The 17,259-nt window shown below is 42.5% G+C and overlaps 1 long non-coding RNA gene across 1 annotated transcript; it reads left to right on the forward strand.

Annotated features, from left to right (window-relative positions):
- The first annotated feature begins 5,465 nt into the window (after positions 1-5,465).
- LOC135319693 (uncharacterized) lies at positions 5,466-14,457 on the forward strand. Its single transcript, XR_010378518.1, has 3 exons — positions 5,466-6,296; positions 9,972-10,151; positions 11,859-14,457. It is a non-coding gene; the product is annotated as an uncharacterized LOC135319693 (long non-coding RNA).
- Positions 14,458-17,259: the final 2,802 nt, after the last annotated feature.

Consider the following 17,259-nt stretch of genomic DNA (forward strand, 5'->3'; position numbering starts at 1 on the left):
CATTGCTCTGCCATCAGTTTCTCTGTTAATTTCACACCCTCATATCTGAGCTTCACCTGCTCCCCTCTCCTCTCCACTGTCCTTTCCGCCGCAGAACGGCTTCTTGGACTTGTGTGACTCCGTCCCTGGCTTGGTCCCTTCATGCCTGTCCACACCACTTCACCTGTCTGTCTCTCAGTGTGTGCTTAGTGGGCTTTTGTTCAGCTTCCTCCTTTGTTTTTTTCAGTTCGTATCCTCTTGTCTGTTTTGATGGATTTGCTCCCCAGTGGAATTGCACTTCCTGCTGCTTATCTATCTGGCGTAGTCCAACTTTCATTTCAGTCAAGGTCAGCTGCTGTGAACCTGAGCCGCAGAGTAGCATTTTGTTCTCCATCTTACTTCTCCTTTGTGATGTCCTGTGTTCACACTGCAGCTCCATCACACACTGGCTGTGGGTTCTGGCAAAGCTACTTTACCTCTCTGCACCTCTGCGTCCTCCTGTGTGAAATGGGAGGGGTGTTAGTACTTCTCCGATAGGATTCTTGTGAAGATTCAACGAGCTATTTAGTATGTAGGAAGCATTCAGAACATTACCTGGCACAAAGTAATCACAAAATAAGTGTTAGCTCTTGTTTTGGTGGTGGTATCGCACTGTTCTAACATTTTGATTCACAAGAATTCCCCAAAACAGCCAACATGAGGCTGGCTCCGTGGTGGAGGGACAAACCCAAGTTTAAGGGTGACAGATGTGTGCCTCCTGCCAGCTTGGTGTCCCCTGAATCACTTCTGCAGACTTGGGAGGAAAGTCATCTGTCCTTCAGGGAGAAGAAGACATCATTCTTGCTTACCAGTTAAGTAATAAAGTAAAAAATAAAGTAGTTTGGGTAACTACTGACTTGGTAGAAATTTATCTCAAAACATAATGAAACGAAAACAAGCCACGCTCAGTGGGATTGGCACCCCATCTGTTTTGTTCCTCTCTGATGCTCCATTGAGATTCCTAAAGGCAGTTTGAATTTTGGAAGCATCTGGAATCAGCCAGGCACATTTTTGAAGCTGTTGAGTGCTGATTATAATCTGTATTTCTTGCCGCTTAGTGATGCCTGCCTACTGTGCGTCGGCCTCAGAGGATGAGGCCAGCCAGCATGCTCCTTCAGACAGCATCCAACCTCAGGGGGACTTGAGGGTCCTCACGGATCCTTTGTGTGTGTGTGTGTGTGCACTTTATCTTTGCTTGTGATTATAAATGTAGTCATGTTTGTTATTGAAACGTTAGAAAATAAAAGAGTAAAGAAACAGCAACTCAATCTATTCACCCAGAAATAAGCAGTCTTATTGTTGTGATGTGAACGTGGGAAGTATTTTGAGTGTACACACACCACTGACATCACACACACACCACACCTATTACTCTATGTGTTTTTTTTTTAAAAAAAAACTGGGATCATGTTGTATATAGCATCATATCCTAATTTTTTCTATCCTTACCTATTTTTTATAAATAGAATATTTGAAACCTGCCTTACTGTTTGCAGATGGGTGTTCTGTTGGTTCAGGTCCTCTGAGAAGCAGGTGCCAGGAGAGTACTAACTATGTAAGAAATGTATCGGGAGAAATCCCTGTGAAGGGCAAGGGGGAGGGAGCAGGAATAGGCAGGTGGGAAGGTGTGAGTGTGACCCCTGTGAAGGAAGAAGGATTGGTTAGGAAGAGTATCACAGTTCTGAGAAGCTCTCGCTGAGGCTGATGGGGAGTCAGCCCCTGGGCACAGGTTGCCCATCGCATGGTTCTCAGGTAGGATGGGAATGGCCTGGCTCCAGTGCCCCCACCGTGGTTGGTCAATGATGGGGGTGAACAGCATGGAGCAAGCGTGACCTCAGTGTGAACACTGATGTGGATCCAGGGATAGCAGCTGGAGGCTTCCAGTCTACTGTGATCCCCCATAGAAGATTATATTGAAGGAGATCTGAATGGCACAGCTCCCTGGTCACCACAGAGATACCATAATTTCTTTAATTAATCCTTTATACACCCTAGTATTCATAGCAGCACTATTTACAGTAGCCAAGACATGGAAACAACCTGAATGTCCATCAACAGATGACTGGATAAAGAAGTTGTGATATATTTATATAATGGAATACTATTCAGCCATAAAAAAGAATAAAACAATGCCATTTGCAGCAACATGGCTGGACCAGAGATTATCATACTAAGTGAAGTAAATCAGAGGAAGAAAAATATCATATGATATTGCTCATATGTGGAATCTTAAAAAAAAAAAAGGACACAAGTGGACTTATTTACAAAACAAACAGACTCACAGACATAGAGAACAAACATGTTTATCATGGTTACCAAGGGGAAGGGCAGGGAGAGATAAACTGGGAGTTTGAGATTTGCAGATACTAACTACTATATATAAAATAGATAAACAATAAGTTTCTACTGTATAGCACAGGGAACTATGCTCAATAGTTTATAGTAACCTATAATGAAAAAGAATATGGAAAGGAATATATGTATGTATACGTATGACTGAAACATGCTGTACACCAGAAATTGACACAACATTGTAAATTGACTATACTTCAATTAAAAAAAATAGTTATAGACAAGGTAAAAAAATTAATCCTTTATTATTAGCTATTTGAGAAGATGCTCAACATCACTAATCATCAGAGAAATGCAAATCAAAACCACCTTACACCCATTAGGATGGCTACTATCAAAAACACAAAACAAAATACAACAAGTATTGATGAAAATGTGGAGAAATTGGAATCCTTGTGAGCTGTTGGTGGGATTTATATAATTTAAATAATATAATATTTATATACAATATAATTTATATAATATCGTACAACCACTATGGAAAACAATATAACATTCCTTAGAAAATTAGAAACAGAACTACATATGACCCAGTAATCCCACTTCTGCATATTACAAGTTTCAAAGAGATATGAGTACACTCATGTTCACAGCAGCACTATTATTAGTTATTTGACCATCCTCATTTTTTGCCATTAAACATTAAGAAGCAATAAATATTCTTTAACATACATCTTTGTGTTCTTCCTTGATAATTTCCTTAGGGTAAATTAATATGTGGACTTTTGCTTGAACATGGTGCATCAAAAATATAAGGTTTCTTGACTATCTCTTAAAACTCAGTTTTTAAAAATGTAAAATCAACAAAGTCTACAAACTTAATCCTAGAGACAGCAGTGGATGAGACTTTCATGAAAAATTCAAAAGGTGGAAAAATATGATAAATGTTAACAGATTGATCAATGGGAAGAACATTGAAACTCAAAGTGCCTGCAGAGGAGGCAGCCAGTAAGTTGTGAAACTCTGAAAGGCTTAGGAATTGGAGGTACCAGGTGTCTTAGAAGAGTGTGGGGACTGAGAGCAGGATTGCCTGTAAATCTGCATAAGAAGTCAGACCTCCCAGTGACTTCCACCGCCCTGGGTGACCACCCTCGCCAAGGAAATGGGAGGTTTAATCTCAAAGAGGCTGCTGACTACGGGATGCTAGGCTGGATGGAGGACATGGCCATGAAGAATAAAACAGAGATTACGTGAAAGTCTACATACCAACCCTGGTCCCTTCCTGCATTCCACTCTTGGCCTCAGTTTATTCATCTGTAAAAATGGGGTAAGTTAATAATACTTACTTTTCAGTATTGTTTTAAGGATAAAAACGTAAAACATGTAAGACAGTACTTGGTTCATGGTCAGTGCATGTAAGTATTTGCTATCACTGTTATCGCCATCATTATATATATGTTGATCTTTCTCTTCCCATTTATCCATTTACCAAATCTTACGCTGTTATCTTACTGCTTTAGCTCATGAGGCTTTATAATGTCTCTTCTCTTTTACTTGAAATTAAACATGTGGGTTGAATTTTTTAGAGCATCGACCTCTTTAGATGATAGTCTTCCACTTTCAGAATGTGTATGTCTCCTCATTGATTCAAATATTCTGCGTCTTTTGAACGCAGTTTTTAGTTTTCTTTTTGTAATTTCTGTATATTTCTTCTTAATTTTGTTCCTGGACCCTTTTTAGTTGTTGCCAGTGTGAGTGGAAATTTTGATTCCACTGTATTTTCAAACTAGTCAATACTGCTATTTAAGAGGGCTTTACAAAGTTATTTAGAGGGGGCTACCTTATTAATATTATTAAATATTTTGTGTTTCTAATAGCTTTTCAGTAGATCTTGATGTTTTATTTAACAAAGCATTAATTCAACAGACGTACTTCAAGCTGGTGCTATGAGGTGGAAGCACCGTGATCAGTGTGACCAACACAGTTGCTTCCCTGTGGAGCTTGTGCTCTGATAGGGAACAGCGCAGAAATAGGTTAGAATGATCACAGAACTCGTTGCCTGCAGCTTCCTGGAGCCGTGGCAATAACCACATCCTTAGAGAAGTTGAATCAGTAGTGAAAAATCTACAATCTGCTCCAAATTGCCTATATTATAGGTAAATTTCACCAAATATTCGTGGAACATAATTCTGATCTTGAACTGACTCGAGAGAATACAAAAGAGCAAATGTTCCTCAACTTACCTTATAAAGCTACTATAACCTTGGGGTCCAAACTAGAAAAGTCTGGTAGAAATGAAAACTCAGCAACGTATTATGTATATATACCTACATCTGTAGCTGGAGCTTTAATGATCTAGTTTGATTTACCTTAAAAATGCAAAGATGGTTGAACCCTAGAACATCCATTGATGTCACTCACCACGCTGACAAAACTGGAGAGTAGGTGAGAGGAAATCAAGTACAGTAGAGCCACATGTTAACTTCTGCAAATTCAAGTCATGCAAATAAAGCCAAATGGTCCAGCAACATGTGCTAAATCTCTGGGAGCAGTCCTAACTGGGGAAATCCCACAGAGACAAGAGCAGGAGAAGGCATATCCACTCTTTACCATCTTGGTTGGGCCTGGCAATCTGGCAGGACCAGGCACCAGACTCCAGAGAGGAGCTCTTGGGCTGTGGAGCTTTTAAGCTCCATGATTAGGGAATCACTGGCTATTCCCCTGATGTGGTAGTGAGAAGGCTGAGGTCCAGGCCTTTGGGAATGTGTGGCAAGCTCATAGCAGGATTAGCCACCTCAGCTCCATCCTGGTGAGATGGGGATCTGAGTCTAAATCTTGTGTTTGAACAGGATACATAACTTCAAGCAGTAGGCCTTCACCAGTTTCCTTGGGGCCTTGCAGAAGAGCAACTCCATTTCTGGGAGGTCAGCCTTCAGAGAATCAGTCTTGAAAAAATAAAACCTTAACTCGCAATACTTTAAGCATAAAAAGTGAGAAAAATAACAAAAATTGAGGAAAGTTAGGTGTTATTTATATAGTCCTTATTATACGCCATGGCATTATCCTATACAATACACATTTCTTACGTACGTATTTTGTACAGGGTTGGGTATGCCAAATCTTTTATTGTTCTTTGTAGGTGATTCCGTGTGATTTCCAAGGATTGAAACATGCGTATTTTGCTTTTAAGACTCCATTAGAAAGCCCTTTTCTGGAAAGCAGTTCCTATAGCGACAATACTTCAAAGTCCTTGGAAGCTCACTTTGAACAAACGAACAAGCAAGAATTGTGACTGTGTGACAAGGGCTCAGAAGCCAGCGGCAGGCAGTCTGGGTCAGGCAGGAGGGCACTGGATTAGAACAGTATGAGGGGGCACAAGAGATGGTGGTGTGGCGCATGGATTAAGGGTGCTGAGTGATTTCCTAGTGAAGAGAAGTTAAAGCTATTAGTCGAAGTCACTCTTCATAGTTCAATGTGTGTAGTAAGCTAAGTGTATAGCATGCTTGGTATGGGGGTGGGGTTCAGTCATTCTCAACAAATATTTTTTATTTATCTGTAAAGAGATGAGTTGAAAAACCATTTTATACCTGGTTGTATACAGTTCCAGGAGTTGGAATGACCTCCAGTGATTATCAGAGTCAAAATTCTGGGTTCAATTTGGCAATAGTTTATCAAATGCCTAAAAATGTTCCAAACTTGAACATGAATTTGGGACTCTCCTAACTAATACAGATAGGTGTGCAAGCATTGATGTTTAGAGATGTTTTAGAGTCAGCTTAAACTGATAATGCAATGCTACATAGGCCAAAAAATGTCAAATGATTCTTTCTTACTCAGGAAGCAGTTCAAAAGTAAGATTCCAGGCTGGCAGACGACTTTTGTCCAGGAAGTAATTCAGGGATCCAGCCTCCTTCCATCCTGTGGCCTTGTTGTTTCCTAGGGCCTTGCCACGTTTTGCATCTAGTGGACAGAAGGGGAGAGACAAGGTATGAAGCCCACCACTGTTTGAAAGCCTTGGCCTAGAGTTGCCCCAGCACCGTTCCCTTTCTGTTCCTGTAACTCTGTCATTTGGCCGCATCTCACTTCAAAGGAGGCTAGGAAGTGTGGTCTAGTTTTACGCCCAGGAAGAGAAGGACATGGATTTGGTGACCAGGTAGTGGTCTCTGCTGTAGTGTTTACCATTTCATTGCTAAGAGTGAAAAAACATAAATAGTCTACATGAACAGCAGTTGGAGACAATAAATAAATTATGGGACGTCAGATAACCACATGGCATCTGAGCTTCCCTGTCCATTGAGACCGAAGTGAAATTGGCTCGAGCTCTCTTTCGACAGCCTGTGGAAAATTCAGTATCCTCTCCAGGACTTTGATGAATTTCCAGGGGCGAAGCACTTGCAGGCATTTTCAGTGCTGAGTCCTGGTTCCGTCAACCTCAAGTTTCACATCCTGACTGCAAGGCAGCCCAGACACACCACTCATCCTCTTTTCTTGGATTACCCTCAGACCCTTCTGGGGAGGCATCTGGATGTGCAGCCGCCTGTACTAAAAGCTGGGGTGGGTGTCACTGTTGTTTACCATCACTGGAGACTCCTGAAAAGGTTTCTTACTCTGGGCCTCACCATATTGCCCTACCACTTTTGTCCTCCATGCTTGTGGATCCAAACACTCACAGAGGATTTATCTACTCTGGGTTTATGCTCTGTAGTAACACTCAAGGATAGGGAGGGTGAGATTTGGCTTTCTAATTCTCCAACTAGGCTCTATAAAGTGAATGACACAGTATACAATTTTCTCCACTGATAGAAATTATGTAAACTCTTATACTTAGGAGGCAAAAGCACCCACTGTCAGTTTTGTTTTTGCATATCTTTTTCATCCTGCTACTCACACATAAGTCTATATAGCCATTACAGCTTATGCTGTATTGTTAAGTGAAAAAAGCAGGCTGTTGAATTATTTCTAAATTTTGTATTAAAAATACACAAAGATGCTTAGAAAAGAGATCAGGAGATACGCACCACAAGGTTAACAGTGGATAGTTCTATTGTGGGTATTTAGTTTCTTCTTTATATTTTTTTCTGTGTTACTTAAAATATCTATAATAAACATGTTTTGCTGTTATAAACAGAAAGGGAAAGATTGTTTTTGAAGACAGTTCTGTTGCCTAAATTGAACAAAACCAAGCAAATACTTTACCAAATTCTGTCTTCCTAGAGTCTTGTGTTCTATGGTTCATATTCTTATTACAAGTATTTGCTGAATCCCTCCCTCTGGGTTTAGAAGAGGGAATAATCATCAAGGACTGGGAACGGTGGGGGAATCTTGGAGACCCTGGTGGGACCAAGGCTGGCTTTTGAATGTTAGGGAGGATTTCATCATTTCAGCAGGTGTCCTGAGATAGCCCACTCTGAAGTGCACCTAATCTTGTTTACCTACCCCTTCCTCTTACTCCAAATCTCATGGGGTCTGTTCTTAACGCTAGACTTACAGAAGGCAGTGGTAAGCCTAATTGGCCCACAAGGACCCATTAGGGCCTGTCTAACACGAAGGTGAATCATAAACGTTGGAGTATTCTGTGCCATTCTTAGGCAGGATGCTCTTGACAAGTTGATTGTTGAGGCTTCCTTTCCTCCTATGAAATTGCAAACTCCTGGCTGGCGAGTTGGGTGTGGTGTGTGTCCGATTACCAGAGAACAGCATCCTGATCAAGTCCATCCTGGTTAACAGTATCAGCATTGGAGCTGTACTGCTTGGAACTGAGTCCCAAGTCTGCCACTTGCCAGCTGAGTGACCTTGGGAAATTACTAACCTCTCACGCCTCAATTTCTTCATCTGTAAAATGAGTGTATAATATTTTTCAACATCCTAGAGTAGTTGTAAAGATTAAATGAGTTAAGACTCATCAAGTGTGCCTAACAAGGCATAGTCATCATATAAGTATAATTTGATAAATGAAGAACTATGAGCGGTGATAATGGCTAACTAACGGAGTGAGGTTAGAAGCCCGGAGGGTCCCCTGTCTAATTCTCTTCTCAGCAGCCTCAGGCCATTGCTAAATTGAATGAAGAGCTGTATCCATGTACTACATCAAGTTCCCAGAGACAGGAGGCGATTTCCCAATTTCATGAGATGTTACAGCCAAGGGGCCCTCGGAGTTGTAGTTCAGCCTCTTCATTTTGTATGTGGAGGAACAGAGACCCAGGGGCCCTCAGTCACTTGCTTGGCTCCACCTGGCTTGTTTACAGTGAGGCCACAGCCAGGGTGCCCACTCCAAACACATTTTGTATAAAGTTGAAATTACTTTTTTTTCCTCCATAAATAACTAATACAGTCAAGCTTGCATGTAATTTGGTAACAGGAAAGAGTTCATGAATAAGTCTCTTTTTGAATAAGTAGATTTCATTCATTAGCATGCTTTCCTGTTACAAATTATCTATTCATTATCCTTATTGAAAACACTCAGTGCAAAACAGAAATTGCACCTGTAGGAATGTGAATATGTTGTTGGTGAATTTTGTCTTGGGCTTAAGTCTTTCTTGGTCTTTCAGTGACCTTCTCACTTCTCCCCTCTTCCCAGTCCTGTGAAATGCTGCCAGTAGCACCCCTACTTTTAATAACATTAACTTAAAAACAACCCACTACCTTAACACTCCAGTTATCTTTTTCATTATCTTTGGGTATTATCTTTTTATTCTTGTCCATACACACATGGAGTTTTGCATGGCTATATCTGTAGTACGCATAAAACTTGAAGCCTGCTTTTCTCATCTAATATTATTTATAAATATTTTCTGTATCCACAAATTTCCCATAAATACTCACTTTTAATGGATACATAATACATCATGATCAAACTAACCATAAAGTTATAAAAGTCATTTCCCTATTGTTGACATTTGAATTGTTTTCCATTTTAGGGTATTGAATATGGTGCTAAAATACATATTTTTTCCTGTTGATTTATCACCAAAGGACATAGTCTCAGGATTGGAATTGTGTGGTCAAATGTATGAATATTTTTATAGCCAAAGTTATACTACTGGATATTTTTTTTCCTGGTGACAGTGCCACCAGCAGCACACGCGTATACTATTTTCACCATGCTCTTATCAACGTTGAGTGTCTAACAGCTTTTGCTCACAAACAAGTGCCAGGAAAGTGTTCACTGAAGTGATGACAAATGTTGCTGAGTGTTATGTGGAATGAACTTGATAGTTTCCCAGAATGGAAAATGTCTGTTTCATGTCACACTCAACTAGTAAAACCTCTAAGTACTGTGACTTTAAGCTCCATGACAGTGCCTTGCACGGTAGGTACCCAACAACTTAGTGATTTACCTTTGTGTCCTGTAAGATGCTGACCTATGGTAGTTGTGCTACACACATATCACGGTACCCTGCCACAGAAAAGAGCTAAGTGAAGTGGGAGTGGAGGGAGGAAAAAGTGGAAGGGATGCTTTCAGATTTCCCAGGATGGAAAACGGGAAGCCTTTCCCTCAAATGCAGGGTCCCAGCCCTGTCTCCTGGTGCCCTGGGCATCACCGAATCTGTACACGTTTGCTCTCTGACGCCTAAACGTGAATCTCTTCCCTGCCCCTGCCACCCCCTTCCCCACCCGGCATCTTTTTTGCCTCAGTTTCCCCTCCGTTCCCTCTCCCCCAGGTTGGACTTGTGCTCCCTGCTCTCACTTGTTTGGCTGGGCATTCGGCACCATCCTCTACCTCATGAGGAATCCAAAGATTAAACGTGTGAGCCCTGCCTTCCCAGAATTTGAAGTCTGAGAGGAGAGAGAAGGCATTTTTAAAAGACAGCATGTAAATAAACATCATAAGAATACTTCAGGTAAGGTCCTCTGCGAGGTATCTTCTGGGCAAGGTATTTGAGAAGATTTTACAGAAGTGGCATTAAGACTGGGTTGTGAGGTCTGAGAAGGGTTTGGAGAGGGGATCTGACGATGTCCCCCAACTTTTCAGCATCCTCAGAGCCACCTGGCCCCTCGCTGCTCTCATCACCAACACGGGTACCCCAGAGAGCTGGATATGCCAGGGGCCAATGCAAACGGTGGAAAGTCGTGCCTGGTGTATTTCCTTCTCGATTTAGAAGATGGTTTTGATTTTTCCATTTTTAGTGGGTGAAACAAATATTTTGAAAAGTGAGTGTCCTTGAGCCGAGTGAGGCAGTACAAGGGCCACCAGTGTGGAGCCCAGGTATGTGGAGGGAGGCAGCTAATGGGGACCGCTGGAGGGTTTGAGGCTGACATTCCTTCCGCCTGCTCCATGCCTGTGCTCTATTACTCTTTGCTTGTGTTTCATTCACTACTGACTGTGCTGGGCTAGTCGTTAGGTATTTCACTTCTCACCCCTGGGAGAAGGGACACTGGCGTTTCTCGTTCTCTGGGGGGAAGGCAGGTGTGAGCTGTGGTGTTAGGTGACCAGGGCTCTAGCTCCAATCCTGGTGCCTTGTATCAGAAAAGAACCCAGGTTATTGATTGTAAATATATGAGAATTGAATCATTTGTATCATCTCTTTAGTTGTTAACATCTTCTCTGCTTAGCCCTCCTACTTGCCAACCCATGCCTCCTAAACTATTTCCTTTTCCTTTAATTGCAGAGCTCTGTCCACCTATGTACTTTAGAGTTGATCCTTTCTTCTTTTTCACCAGATTTTCTGGGCCATAGGGACATTACAGTTTCAGAGGGGTGCCTTCTGAAGTGATTTGTCAGAGGAAGAAGCACAAACCCCTGAAAACTTATAAATGTTTCTAAGTGCATGTTTAGTTTGTGTCTCAGAATCCTTGTAATTGCTACATCATTACGACACAGAAGGACAGACACATTTATCTGCGGCTTCTTCCAATTCTAATCATCCCGATAATGAAGTTGACACTCGACCTCCCCACCCACAAAGAGCCTCCTGTTTTTAAAAGAAAATGTAGAGTGCTTCAGATGTGGCCAACCGACTAAGAGAAGGCAGAATAAAAGTCATTTCTAAATGTACCCACTCCCTAGTCAGTACTGAAGAAAAGGTTAAGGTTAAAGGTGTTGAGAATATGCTTCCCGCGTCCAATTTTGCTTTCGTAGGACACCTGCTCAACAGGTACCAGTGGTTCCATGTATCTTGGAAACTGAGGACACAAGAGCTTGATTCCTGGGTGCACAGTGAACTCTTGGAAGTCCCTGTGAAAGCTGCTCTCAGTGAGTGGTCTGAGTTTATCCTTCAGCACCGAGAAGAGCCTTTCCGAAGATTTGAAGAAATGGATGCTGGCCCTTGAATTGAGCATGCACCATCTAAAATTCCCACAGTTGGGTGCCAGCTCCCCTTGGCTTGTCCCTGAGCCCAGAAGAGCTGGGTCCCAGCTGTGCCCCCTTTGGGGACCTACCTCTGGCCCTTCTCCCCGTGTTTGATGCTCTTCGAGAATCCTTAGCCTCCTCACCCCACCTGCCCGCTCCTTTCCCTCAGCTCACGTTGTGGGCCTGCCTCTGGAAACGGCTTTGAAGTAAAGGAACACTTTCTAACTTGAAATCATATTTTTCTCCACTTGTCTTCCAGAGTTTTCTGAAAAGGTGGCTCAAAAGTGATAATGTTGAAGAGTCTACACAGATGCACAGCAACAGGACGTTACAGACATTTTACAGCCGCACAGTGTGTGAGAACACTGGGTTCTGGCATGTGCTCTTCCAGACACTGTTGTATGGTCTGCTCAGTGCCCATCACCCAGGGCTGACCTGGGAGATACTGTAGATTAAATGCAGGATTTCTTCTTTTTCATTTATTAGATTGTAGGGCACTGCTGCATGAAGCCAGAAATTCAAAGTTGCTATATTACATCCTCTCCCAGTTGTGAGTTTGAATTATGGAGATACAGATAAGCCCTCTTTCTAAATACCTACTGTGTACCAGACGCTGAGCTAAAGGCTTTACGTGTACCATTTCGTTCACTCTCGGCAACAATCCTGTGATCATTATTCCCGATTCCCGACTAGGGACGTAAGTATCCAGAGAAGTTACTTTCCTAAGATCTTAGCTATCGAGTCATGGAGCAGATGTTCAGTCCAGTTTCCTTCTCTTATTACTGCACAGGATGAAGGGCATGCAAAGCAGTACTTACTCTTGAAAATTAGAAAAAAAAAAAGTGTACCACAGGATTCAGTGTTTCCAGAAAAGAAGTCTGTCTGGCTGGCTCTTTTTTGAAGAATGCTAGATTGTCTATGAAAATTTAAAAAAGGCAAAGTTACTTTCTGATAATGTGGCTGAAGACAGTTACTACCTGTCTGCTGAGAACAAGTAAACTTCCACCCCCGGCGCCCTCCCTGCCGCTGGATTTTGCGACGCAAGGTCTGCATGTGCCCTTGCCTTCCCCAGCTCTGGTGTGTGTGTGTTCTTGGCAGCTTGGCTCCGTCAGCTATTTTTCCATAAAAGGTTCTGCCATGGCCATTGGCTTCCTCCATGGAGAGGATGCCAGGGGCCCATTTCTTCAATCTGTCCTCTAGCTTGAAACCCACACAAATGTGTCACTTCCGAATTTCCATGTAACCTTGGGGTTGAGGAATGTCAGTTGTTTTTTCCTGTTCTTTCTGGAAATCTTTGTTTTAAATCAGAGAGGAAAAAGCTATTCAGGTGCTCTTAAGATTTTTTAAAAGCTCCGTCTGGTGTTGGTAAATGATTGCGAGTGATGAAGTTCCCCTGACAACGCGGGTGTCATGGTCACAAGTGCACCGGGGTTGAGGTGCAGGGGTGAGCTCGAGGAGGCCAAGGACCGAGGTGGATGGAGGAAGAAAGGCACGTGACCGGTGGGTGCCCCTCCGTTTGTACTCTTGTAGCCTTCTGCCCTCCCCTCCGGGCACTGAGATTGCTGGTTCTCTGTCGTCTTCCCTGTGATTGCGACTCCTGCAGGCAGCATGTGATATTTACCAGGTGTTCCACAAACCTTTATGGAGTGAATGAATGAGTGAATGAGAGCTCTGATCGCCCATGCAGGCTAGATAAATCAGTATCTCAGAACTCGCCTTGCTTCCCCCTTTAAAATGGAATGGACTGAGGAGCAAGGCAATTTGTTTGGGTTTTTTTAATTGAGGTGTAGTCGATTTACAATGTTAGTTTCAGGTGTACAGCAAAGCGATTCAGTTATACATATTCATACACGTATATGTATATTTTCAGATTCTTTTTCATTACAGCTCATTACAAAGAATTGAATATACTTCCTTGTGCTCTACAGTAGGTCCTTGTTATTTATCTACTTTATATACAGGAATGTGGGTCTGTTAATCCCAGACTCCTAATCTATCCCTCCGCCCTTCCCCCCTGAGAACCACAGTTCCGTTTGGTTTGATATTTACATGCTCAGAGCTGTACTGTAATGTTATGCTCTAACAAGGTTTTCTTCCCGGCTCCTCCTGAGATTCTAACTCAGTTGGCCTGGGGTGGGCAGATGGAAATCAGTATTTTGTAAAAAGCTCCCTAGGAGTTTCTTTCCTTTCTTTTCTTATTCTTTCTTTCTTTCTTTCTTTCTTTTTTTAATGGAGGTACTGGGAATTGCTAAGCATACACTGAGCTGTATCCTCCCCACCCCCTAGGAGTTTCTACTGAGCAATCAGGGTTGAAAACCACCATTCCACATATACTTAGAGGAATTAGTACCTTATGGCTGATGGAGCACTTGGATGGGTTATGTCCTGCAGAATCCAAACCTTGTGGGGAAAAGCTGTTGGCTCCCCAAAAAGTTTACCCAAAGGCAGGAGACAAGGACATTTTCTGGAAGCTCCATTCAGATGCTCAACTCCATTCTGGTTAAGTGACTGCTCCTCTGTGGGACATCTCAGCAAGTATTTAACTGGCACCTTAGGTGGATTCTTCTGAGAGCCTCAGCGTCTTTCCTACATCAGCTTTCTCCTTCCAACGTCCTAGTCTAAGAGCAATGGCTTATTGGACAAACCTGAGAATCTGTTAAATGTATAGACACGGCTTCCTGGTAGAAATGCTGAATTGAAGACACCGGGGTTAGAATATATATATCTTGCTCTGAAAATGGAGTTTTGAATTATGTTAAAATGCTAGGATGCATGGAAAGTTCTGTGTATGCAGCCAACGGAGTGAGAACTATGATTATTTTTCTCAGGCTGTTAAAATAAAGACTTTAAAAAGCTTCCTGGCTTCATTTATTTCTGACCCCATGTGCCCCTGAGATGGAGTTTGTGCATAAGACAGCTCAGGTCAACTCTTTTTTGCCATGTGCTGGGGGCAGGGGTGGAGGTGTGGAAAGAGAAAGCAGGAAGTGGAGGTACCAGCTGTATTTTTCTTTTGCCTTTAAAGCTCTATGTTCTTAGTATATCTTATCTAGCCCACCATTTCCTTTTTCTTTAATGATTTAAAAAATGGATTTGGCCTCACACCTTTATCCTGTGTCCTGTAAAGGAAAAAGAAGGATGTGTACAGATGTCACTGCCCTGGAGTTCCTGCAGGCACATAATGTGTTTTTCCAGGGTAATTTGCAGAGAAATGGACCTTTGCAGACATTCAGCAGCATCTATGCAAGTTTGGCTGATAGTTTTACATATGGGAGTTTTGATTAATTGGTGTCAGGAACTGTGAATGGTCTAAGATTTTGCTCTCTTGCAATTTAACAAGTTAGCCTGCCACAGTTTCGAGGATGCCGGCAGAGACTGGAAATTCCTGATGGAGAGACAAAAAACTTTATTACTCACAGCTTTAGCAGTGGCCAGAGTATCAGCTATTTCTTGTACCCTTTCCCCAAACCCCAGTTCTCACCAGGTGATGCAAACAGGACGGGGTGCCACGTGCAGTGCAGTGCAGTGTGTTACAGGAGAGGACCTCAGAGCTCACAGAACTCTTTTATCAGGGGAAAGTAAGCATGCACTTCTGTATGAAGGTCAAGTCCCCTCTGTCTGCTTTTAGTGTTGGGCTGAAGCTGTACAAAATCAGTAAGAGCAAAGGTTTCCCTTTTTTGTTAGTCTCGAGACGCCAGAGGTCAGGGTTGAATGGAAAATCCAGAAAGAGTAACTACCCCAATCTGTACCCTAGGAAGGAAAAGAGTGATTTTTCTGATTTTAAGAAGAGAAAAGCAACAAAGATTTGCTCAACTTAGGATATAATTAGCTGACAAGCTTTTTTTTGAAAGAGGTGAGTTCCCTTTCAACAGATTTTGTATTTCTGAATTTGGAAGACGATAGAAGATAGTCATTTGAAAAGGACTAATTATAATAGTTTCACCTTTGAATTGACACTACATGGGTGGCAGAGGTAGAAACATCCTTATCACTTCAATATTTTCAGGTCTATAAAATGCAGAAGGGGGAACGGACACGTTTTCAGCATTTAGCATGTTGACAGCCAGTGATTTTAAAATGAGCACAGATTGCATAGCTCACTGGTCTCATGATGTCTAAGACTGGAGCTTTTCACATTATCTAAACATTCTTCGACTTTTCTTTATGGTTGTTGTATGTAAAATGGTCAAGGAAATTGAGCTTCCCACTCGTGCTGGTGTACTGATCTCTGCAACCCTCTGTGAATCTTGTTCCACCTCAGGCCACCCATTTGCTCACACTGTCCCCTGGTCTCCAGAGAGGTGGCCTCCAGGAGCCAACCCTCACTGCACTGCTCCCCTGTGGTGTCCCCCCCCATCTTCCACTCCAGCCCCTCTATCGACACGAACTTGCTGATGTCTATGTTCCATTTTCTTGGGCTCTTAGATTTCCTGTGTCACCTCTAATGGGCTGCTGTGTTAGATTTCCCTGGAGCAGGGCCACAAGTTAACACAGGGCTTGGGGAGACACACAGGTGGAGGTTTCTTCCCTGTAAAGGTTTTGGTGAAGGGGGTCCTTTGGGGACTTCTCCAAATGTTGATGGTTGTCCTCATCCTTCACTAGCACTGGGCTAGTCCTCTCCCCTTCTTTCAATCTGGATGGTGACTCACACATCCAAGGACAAGGACCCATCACCAGCCCTGCCTTGTCTGCATTTACATAACAGAGGAGGCTGGACATAGTTGCCCATTGGTCCTTCTCCTCTGCAATTTCCCGGTAAATGGTTAAATGAGATTCTGCTCGAAATAGGCACTCACTGAGCACTTTCTACACAGCTAGATGCCATGCCCACTCTTTAATGATGTTTTATTGTATTTCTAGCTCTTCTCCTCCCAGAAAAGTGATCTCATATTTTATTTTTTGGTCTGTGAGTTCTCGACAGTACTAGAGTAGAAAAAAGGGCGAGAGCTCCAGTGAGCTGAATTTGAAGGACTCTCTTTTCTTTCATGTTTTCTTAGGAGCCTCCAAGTAGAGATTTGTTTTTGAGGAAACTATTATAGGATACTTGAATAAGACCTGAAAACAGCTACAGCATGTAAAGGATCCCAATGCCATGAGTCACTGTGTGTGATAGGAGGCAAAGCTTTTGACTAGAAGTCAAGAGGTTTAGCTTCTTCAAGACCTGAATTTACCCTGTATTTAGCTGTGTGACCTTTAGAAAGTTACTTAACCTCTCTGGGCCTCAGGTTATTCATTAGGCGTTAACCCCACCTTAAACCCCTTCTTTAATTTCCTTAACGCTCCCCTCTGAAGACATTTTAATCCCCAGAATCTGTAGATGTCACTCTATATGGCAAAAGGGTGAGTATGAATTTATAGGACAAAAGACGTGATTAAATCAAAGATATTGCAGGGGAGAGATTATCTGGGATAATCAGAGTGGACCCTAAATCAACCATGTGTATCCTTACAAGAAGGAAAGAGAGGGAGATTTTATTACACAGGCAGAGGTGAAGGTGATGTGACCCTGGAGGCAGAGATGGGGTGACACAGCCCCACGTCGAGGAATGCTGAAGCCACCAGAAGCTGGAAGAGGCAGGAACTGATTCTCTAATAGACCCTCCAGAGGGAGTATGGCCTTGAGGGATTCAGTTTCAATCCAGCGAGGCTGATTGTGGACTTCG

Source organism: Camelus dromedarius, chromosome 3 (genome assembly GCF_036321535.1).
Source record: "Camelus dromedarius isolate mCamDro1 chromosome 3, mCamDro1.pat, whole genome shotgun sequence".
Classification (NCBI taxonomy): domain Eukaryota; kingdom Metazoa; phylum Chordata; class Mammalia; order Artiodactyla; family Camelidae; genus Camelus; species Camelus dromedarius.